At 62.6% G+C, this 7,998-nt stretch overlaps 1 non-coding gene across 1 annotated transcript; it reads right to left on the bottom strand.

The window, feature by feature from the left end:
- Nucleotides 1-4,329: 4,329 nt before the first annotated feature.
- LOC131863199 (5S ribosomal RNA) lies at nucleotides 4,330-4,448 on the bottom strand. Its single transcript, XR_009362131.1, has one exon. It is a non-coding gene; the product is annotated as a 5S ribosomal RNA (ribosomal RNA).
- Nucleotides 4,449-7,998: the final 3,550 nt, after the last annotated feature.

Consider the following 7,998-nt stretch of genomic DNA (forward strand, 5'->3'; position numbering starts at 1 on the left):
TTTACCGTTGCAGCTCCCCATGTCCGAACTGGGGATTTCTGGGTAGGGGCTTCGGGTGCGCATTACATTTTTGCCCAAGCGTCCAGTGCGGTTTCTGGTGCGCTCCGAAGTGGGGTTATTGGAGCGCATCAAAGGTGCGCAATGCTGGTGCGAACCCGGGAGCGCTCCGATGTGTGCTCCAAGGTGCGGCGTGCACGAAGTCCGAGCCCGGTTTGCCCCGGGTGCGCACCTCGCGTGCACCTTCGCCGGGGTGAGCACCTTGGTGTGCAGACCTTGGTTGGGTTGCGCGCCCTGGTGCGCACCAAGGAGCGCTCTGAAGTGTGCTCCAAGGTGCGGCGTGCACGAAGTCGGAGCCCGGTTTGCCCCGGGTGTGCACCTCGGGTGCGCACCTCGCGTGCACCTTCGCTGCGGTGGGCACCTTGGCTGGGTTGCGCGCCTTGGTGGGCACCTTGGTGCGCACAACTTGCCTGGGCTGCGCACCAGGAAGGGCTCAAGATGGCACCCGCGTTCCGTTTTTTTCACTATCTTTCAGAACGGAAATTTTAAAATCTCGTTTTTTTTTGCCTTTTCTGGAAATTAGTGAAGGCAGCGCATCAAAGGTGCGCAACGCTGGTGCGAACCTGGGAGCGCTCCGATGTGTGCTCCAAGGTGCGGCGTGCACGAAGTCGGACCCCGGTTTGCCCCGGGTGCGCACCTCGCGTGCACCTTGGTGCGCACACCTTGGCTGGGTTGCGCGCCCTGGTGGGCACCATGGTGCGCACCAAGGAGCGCTCCGAAGTGTGCTCCAAGGTGCGGCGTGCACGAAGTCGGAGCCCGGTTTGCCCCGGGTGCGCACCTCGCGTGCACCTTCGCCGCGGTGGGCACCATGGCGTGCACGAAGTCGGAGCCCGGTTTGCCCCGGGTGCGCACCTCGCGTGCACCTTCGCCGGGGTGGGCACCTTGGTGTGCAGACCTTGGCTGGGTTGCGCGCCCTGGTGGGCACCATGGTGCGCACCAAGGAGCGCTCCGAAGTGTGCTCCAAGGTGCGGCCTGCACGAAGTCGGAGCCCGGTTTGCCCCGGGTGTGCACCTCGGGTGGGCACCTTGGTGCGCATGCCTTGCCTGGGCTGCGCACCAGGGCGGGCTCAAGATGGCACCCGCGTTCCTTTTTTTTCACTATCTTTCAAAACGGAAATTTTAAAATCTCATTTTTTTTTGCCTTTTTCTGGAAATTAGTGAAGGCAGCGCATCAAAGGTGCGCACCTCGCTGCCCACCACGGTGCGCAACGCCGGTGGGCACCCGGGAGTGCTTCGAAGTGTGCTCCAAGGTGCTGCGTGCACGTTGTCGGAGCCCGGTTTGCCCCGGGTGCGCACCTCGCGTGCACCTTCGTCGGGGTGGGCACCTTGGCTGGGTTTGCCCCGGCTGCGCTCCGAAGCGGGGTTATTGGAGCGCCGCCTCTTTTTTTGTCGGAGCGTTTGGTGGGGTTTCTCGCATTGGCTCTTCCGAGGCCCGGTTGCCACCCTGGCGCGCACGAAGTCGGAAGTAGGGTTAATTGCCCGGGTGCGCACCTTTGCCAGGGTGGGCACCTTACCTGGGCTGCGCACCAGGGCGGGCTCAAGATGGCACGCGCGTTCCGTTTTTTTCACTATCTTTCAAAACGGAAATTTTAAAATCTCCTTTTTTTTTTGCCTTTTCTGGAAATTAGTGAAGGCAGCGCATCAAAGGTGCGCACCTCGCTGCCCACCTTGGTGTGCTCTGAGGTGCGCACCCGGGAGCGCTACGAAGTGTGCTCCAAGGTGCGGCGTGCACGTTGTCGGAGCCCGGTTTGCCCCGGGTGCGCACCTCGCCTGCACCTTGGCCGGGGTGGGCACCTTGGCTGGGTTTGCCCAGGGTGCGCTCCGAAGCGGGGTTACTGGAGCGCCCCCTCTTTTTTTGTCAGAGCGTTTGGTGGGGTTTCTCGCATTGGCTCTTCCCAGGCCCGGTTGTTGGGTGCGCTCCCACCCTGGCGCGCGCGAAGTTGGAAGTTGGGTTAATTGCCCGGGCGCGCACCTTCGCCAGGGTGGGCACCTTGGTGCGCACACCTTGGCTGGGCTGCGCACCAGGGCGGGCTCAAGATGGCACCAGCATTCCCTTTTTCTCACTATCTTTCAAAACGGAAATTTTAAAATCTCGTTTTTTTTTTGCCTTTTATGGAAATTAGTGAAGGCATCGCATCAAAGGTGCGCACCTCGCTGCCCACCTTGGTGTGCTCCGAGGTGCCCACCACGGTGCGCAACGCCGGTGCGAACCCGGGAGCGCCCCGATGTGTGCTCCAAGGTGCGGCGTGCACGAAGTCGGACCCCGGTTTGCCCCGGGTGCGCACCTCGCGTGCACCTTGGTGCGCACACCTTGGCTGGGTTGCGCGGCCTGGTGGGCACCATGGTGCGCACCAAGGAGCGCTCCGAAGTGTGCTCCAAGGTGCGGCGTGCACGAAGTCGGAGCCCGGTTTGCCCCGGGTACGCACCTTCGCCGGGGTGGGCACCTCGGCTGGGTTGCGCGCCCTGGTGCGCACCAAGGAGCGCTCCGAAGTGTGCTCCAAGGTGCGGCGTGCACGAAGTCGGAGCCCGGTTTGCCCCGGGTGCGCACCTCGCGTGCACCTTCGGCGGGGTTGCGCGCCCTGGTGGGCACCATGGTGCGCACCAAGGAGCGCTCCGAAGTGTGCTCCAAGGTGCGGCGTGCACGAAGTCGGAGCCCGGTTTGCCCCGGGTGCGCACCTCGCGTGCACCTTCGGCGGGGTTGCGCGCCCTGGTGGGCACCATGGTGCGCACCAAGGAGCGCTCCGAAGTGTGCTCCAAGGTGCGGCGTGCACGAAGTCGGAGCCCGGTTTGCCCCGGGTGCGCACCTCGCGTGCACCTTCGCCGCGGTGGGCACCATGGCGTGCACGAAGTCGGAGCCCGGTTTGCCCCGGGTGCGCACCTCGCGTGCACCTTCGCCGGGGTGGGCACCTCGGCTGGGTTGCGCGCCCTGGTGCGCACCAAGGAGCGCTCCGAAGTGTGCTCCAAGGTGCGGCGTGCACGAAGTCGGAGCCCGGTTTGCCCCGGGTGCGCACCTCGCGTGCACCTTCGCCAGGGTGGGCACCTCGGTGCGCACACCTTCTCAATGTTTTCTTGCCTTTTCTGGAAATTGGTGAAGGCAGCGCATCAAAGGTGCGCACCTCGGTGTGCTCCGAGGTGCGAACCCGAGAGCGCTCCGAGGTGCCCACGAAGTCGAAAGTCGGGTTAATTGCATTGTTTTCCCCGGGTGCGCTCCGAGGTGCGCAACATCGGCGCGCACCAAGGAGGGCTCCGAAGTGTGCTCCAAGGTGCGCACGATGGCGTGCACCTCTGGTGCGCACGATTCGGAGCTCGGTTTGACCGGGGTGCGCACACCTTGGCTGGGTTGCGCACCTTTTGTGCGCTCCAAGGTGCGCACGAAGTCGGAGCTCGGTTTGCCCCGGGTGCGCACCTTCGCCAGGGTGCGCACCTTGATGCGCACGCCTTGGCTGGGCTGCGCACCTTGGTGGGCGCCATGGTGCGCACCTTTCGTGCGCTCCAAGGTGCGCACGAAGTCGGAGCTCGGTTTGCCCCGGGTGCGCACCTTGGTGGGCGCCATGGTGCACTCCGAGGTGCCCAAGATTGGTGCGCACCAAGGAGCGCTCCGAAGTGCGCTCCAAGGTGCGCGCGAAGTCGAAAGTTGGGTTAATTGTCCGGTTTGCCTCGGGTGCGCACCTTGCGTGCACCTTCGCCAGGGTGGGCGCCTTGGTGCGCACACCTTGGCTGGGCTGCGCACACCTTGGCACCCGCGTTTCCTTCATTTTAAATTTTTTTTTTTTACAATCTCTCAAGTGGGAAATTCTATAATCTCAACTTTTTTTGCCTTTTCAGGAAACTTTTGAATGGAGCGCATCATTGGTGCGCTCCGAAGTGTGCTCCAAAGCTCTCTCCAGCTGCGTGCACCTGCCCCGGCCGCGCACCCGGCCCCGCCCAGCTTCGCTCACCTGTCCCGGGCGTCTGGTGCGGAACCTTAGAGTAAGAAACATCACCGTGCACCTTGGCCAACGTGCGCGACTCGACCGAGCGCGCACTGGCCGAGGTGCACACCGATTTCACCTGGGTGCGCGCGCAGCACCTCGGGCGCACCGGGGTGCGCGCACAACGCCCGGGTTGCACCGTGGCCTGTGTGCTCGGGGCGCCTCGGGTGCGCGCTCGGTGTCGCCCCCGCGCGCGCGGTAGTGCGGGCAGCGCACCCCGGCCCGGCCCGGCCCCGACGAGAACGCAAACGGGCAAAAGGTTTATTCAAATAGCATTGCGATGCCCGGCGAAAAACTAAAAAAGGGTGCAACACCGGGACTTCCCGGGAGGTCACCCATCCCAGTACTACTCCGGCCCAAGCGCGCTTAACTGCGGAGTTCTGATGGGATCCGGTGCACTAACGCTGGTATGATCGCACCCGTTATGAGCTTGTCGCAGTGTGTACTTAGCAAACCGCGACCCACGTGCGAATCCACCCCGGCCACCCACCCCCGTCGAGGTGCACACCCTCCCTCGCGAAGTGCGCCCCGTTCGCCAAGTGTGAGCCCTGCCCGGGTGCGCGCACCTTGCTAGGGCGTCGGGTGTGCACCCGGCCCGGCCTACGTGCGTGCACCTGTAGGGGGCGTCGTGTGCGTGCAGTGTCCCGTCTGCAACGCGGTGCCCACACACCACCTCGGGCGCAACGACCTGCGCTCACATGTGGGCCGAGTGCACCTTGGTGCATGTTCGGGGCGCCTCGGGTGCACGCTCGATCTTGCCCCGGTGCACCAAGGCGCTCGGTTTGCCCCGGGTGCGCACTTGGTGCAAGGTGGGCACCCAAAATAGGGATCAAGCACCAAAACACAAGTTTCGGGATGCAAAATGGGACCCAAGGACCACAAATGCGTTCCAAGACCCATGATGGGTCCACGAGAACAAAAATGTGTTCCGAGACTTAATAAACAAATATTGGGTTTTAGGAGAAGAAACATGCTCTGATGCCCAAAACGAGAATCGACCCCGAAAAGGCCACAGGCCAAAAGTGGGATGCGAGACAAAAAAAAATGGGACCCGAGGACCAAAATTGGGTTCCCAGGTCGAAGACAGGGCAACCGGACAAGAAACGACCTCTAAGGCTCGAAATGAGTCCCGACGACTAAAACTTGACAAGAAGCACCCATCAGGCACCCAACTCGACACCCATGGGATGCCGACCCACCCGGGCTTCCACCTAGCACACCTTGGCACCCACCCACCCTCGCACCCAACCTCGCACCCAACTTAGCACCTTTGAACCCACATTGGCACTCACCCTGACCCTGGCACCTTGGAACCCACATTGGCACTCACCTTGACCCTGGCACCCACCTTTGCACTCACCTTGGGACCCACCCTGGCTCCCACCTCGGCACCCACCCAGACACCCACCTTGGTTCCTTGGCACCCACCTTGGATCCTTGGCACCCACCCCGACACCCACCTTGGCACGCAACTTGGCTACTTGCCACCCACCTTGGCTCCTTGACGCCCACCCCGACAACCACCCCGTGACCTACCCTGGCTAGGGTTGGTGCACACCCACCCTGGTGCCCACCTTGGCACCCACCCTATGACCCACCTTGGCACGCACCTTAGTACCCACCCCGTTACCCACCCTAGGACCCACCCCGTGACCCACCTTGGCCAGGGTGGGTGCCTTGGTGCGCACAACTTGCCTGGGCTGCACACCAGGGCGGGCTCAAGATGGCACCCGCGTTCCGTTTTTTTCACTATCTTTCAAAACGGAAATTTTAAAATCTCATTTTTTTCTTTTTTTTGCCTTTTCTGGAAATTAGTGAAGGCAGCGCATCAAAGGTGCGCAATGCTGGTGCGAACCCGGGAGCGCTCCGATGTGTGCTCCAAGGTGCGGCGTGCACGAAGTCCGAGCCCGGTTTGCCCCGGGTGCGCACCTCGCGTGCACCTTCGCCGGGGTGAGCACCTTGGCTGGGTTGCGCGCCCTGGTGCGTACCAAGGAGCGCTCTGAAGTGTGCTCCAAGGTGCGGCGTGCACGAAGTCGGAGCCCGGTTTGCCCCGGGTGTGCACCTCGGGTGCGCACCTCGCGTGCACCTTCGCTGCGGTGGGCACCTTGGCTGGGTTGCGCGCCTTGGTGGGCACCATGCAGTGCACGAAGTCGGAGCCCGGTTTGCCCCGGGCGCGCACCTCCGCCAGGGTGGGCACCTTGGTGCGCACAACTTGCCTGGGCTGCGCATCAGGAAGGGCTCAAGATGGCACCCGCGTTCCGTTTTTTTCACTATCTTTCAGAACGGAAATTTTAAAATATCGTTTTTTTTTGCCTTTTCTGGAAATTAGTGAAGGCAGCGCATCAAAGGTGCGCAACGCTGGTGCGAACCTGGGAGCGCTCCGATGTGTGCTCCAAGGTGCGGCGTGCACGAAGTCGGAGCCCGGTTTGCCTCGGGTGCGCCCTGGTGGGCACCATGGTGCGCACCAAGGAGCGCTCCGAAGTGTGCTCCAAGGTGCGGCCTGCACGAAGTCGGAGCCCGGTTTGCCCCGGGTGTGCACCTCGGGTGGGCACCTTGGTGCGCATGCCTTGCCTGGGCTGCGCACCAGGGCGGGCTCAAGATGGCACCCGCGTTCCTTTTTTTTCACTATCTTTCAAAACGGAAATTTTAAAATCTCATTTTTTTTTGCCTTTTTCTGGAAATTAGTGAAGGCAGCGCATCAAAGGTGCGCACCTCGCTGCCCACCACGGTGCGCAACGCCGGTGGGCACCCGGGAGTGCTTCGAAGTGTGCTCCAAGGTGCTGCGTGCACGTTGTCGGAGCCCGGTTTGCCCCGGGTGCGCACCTCGCGTGCACCTTCGTCGGGGTGGGCACCTTGGCTTGGTTTGCCCCGGCTGCGCTCCGAAGCGGGGTTATTGGAGCGCCGCCTCTTTTTTTGTCGGAGCGTTTGGTGGGGTTTCTCGCATTGGCTCTTCCGAGGCCCGGTTGCCACCCTGGCGCGCACGAAGTCGGAAGTAGGGTTAATTGCCCGGGTGCGCACCTTTGCCAGGGTGGCACCTTACCTGGGCTGCGCACCAGGGCGGGCTCAAGATGGCACGCGCGTTCCGTTTTTTTCACTATCTTTCAAAACGGAAATTTTAAAATCTCCTTTTTTTTTTGCCTTTTCTGGAAATTAGTGAAGGCAGCGCATCAAAGGTGCGCACCTCGCTGCCCACCTTGGTGTGCTCTGAGGTGCGCACCCGGGAGCGCTACGAAGTGTGCTCCAAGGTGCGGCGTGCACGTTGTCGGAGCCCGGTTTGCCCCGGGTGCGCACCTCGCCTGCACCTTGGCCGGGGTGGGCACCTTGGCTGGGTTTGCCCAGGGTGCGCTCCGAAGCGGGGTTACTGGAGCGCCCCCTCTTTTTTTGTCAGAGAGTTTGGTGGGGTTTCTCGCATTGGCTCTTCCCAGGCCCGGTTGTTGGGTGCGCTCCCACCCTGGCGCGCGCGAAGTTGGAAGTTGGGTTAATTGCCCGGGCGCGCACCTTCGCCAGGGTGGGCACCTTGGTGCGCAAACCTTGGCTGGGCTGCGCACCAGGGCGGGCTCAAGATGGCACCAGCATTCCCTTTTTCTCACTATCTTTCAAAACGGAAATTTTAAAATCTCGTTTTTTTTTTGCCTTTTATGGAAATTAGTAAAGGCATCGCATCAAAGGTGCGCACCTCGCTGCCCACCTTGGTGTGCTCCGAGGTGCCCACCACGGTGCGCAACGCCGGTGCGAACCCGGGAGCGCCCCGATGTGTGCTCCAAGGTGCGGCGTGCACGAAGTCGGACCCCGGTTTGCCCCGGGTGCGCACCTCGCGTGCACCTTGGTGCGCACACCTTGGCTGGGTTGCGCGGCCTGGTGGGCACCATGGTGCGCACCAAGGAGCGCTCCGAAGTGTGCTCCAAGGTGCGGCGTGCACGAAGTCGGAGCCCGGTTTGCCCCGGGTGCGCACCTTCGCCGCGGTGGGCACC

The sequence above is a fragment of the Cryptomeria japonica genome, unplaced genomic scaffold, assembly GCF_030272615.1.
Source record: "Cryptomeria japonica unplaced genomic scaffold, Sugi_1.0 HiC_scaffold_58, whole genome shotgun sequence".
Lineage (NCBI taxonomy): Eukaryota > Viridiplantae > Streptophyta > Pinopsida > Cupressales > Cupressaceae > Cryptomeria > Cryptomeria japonica.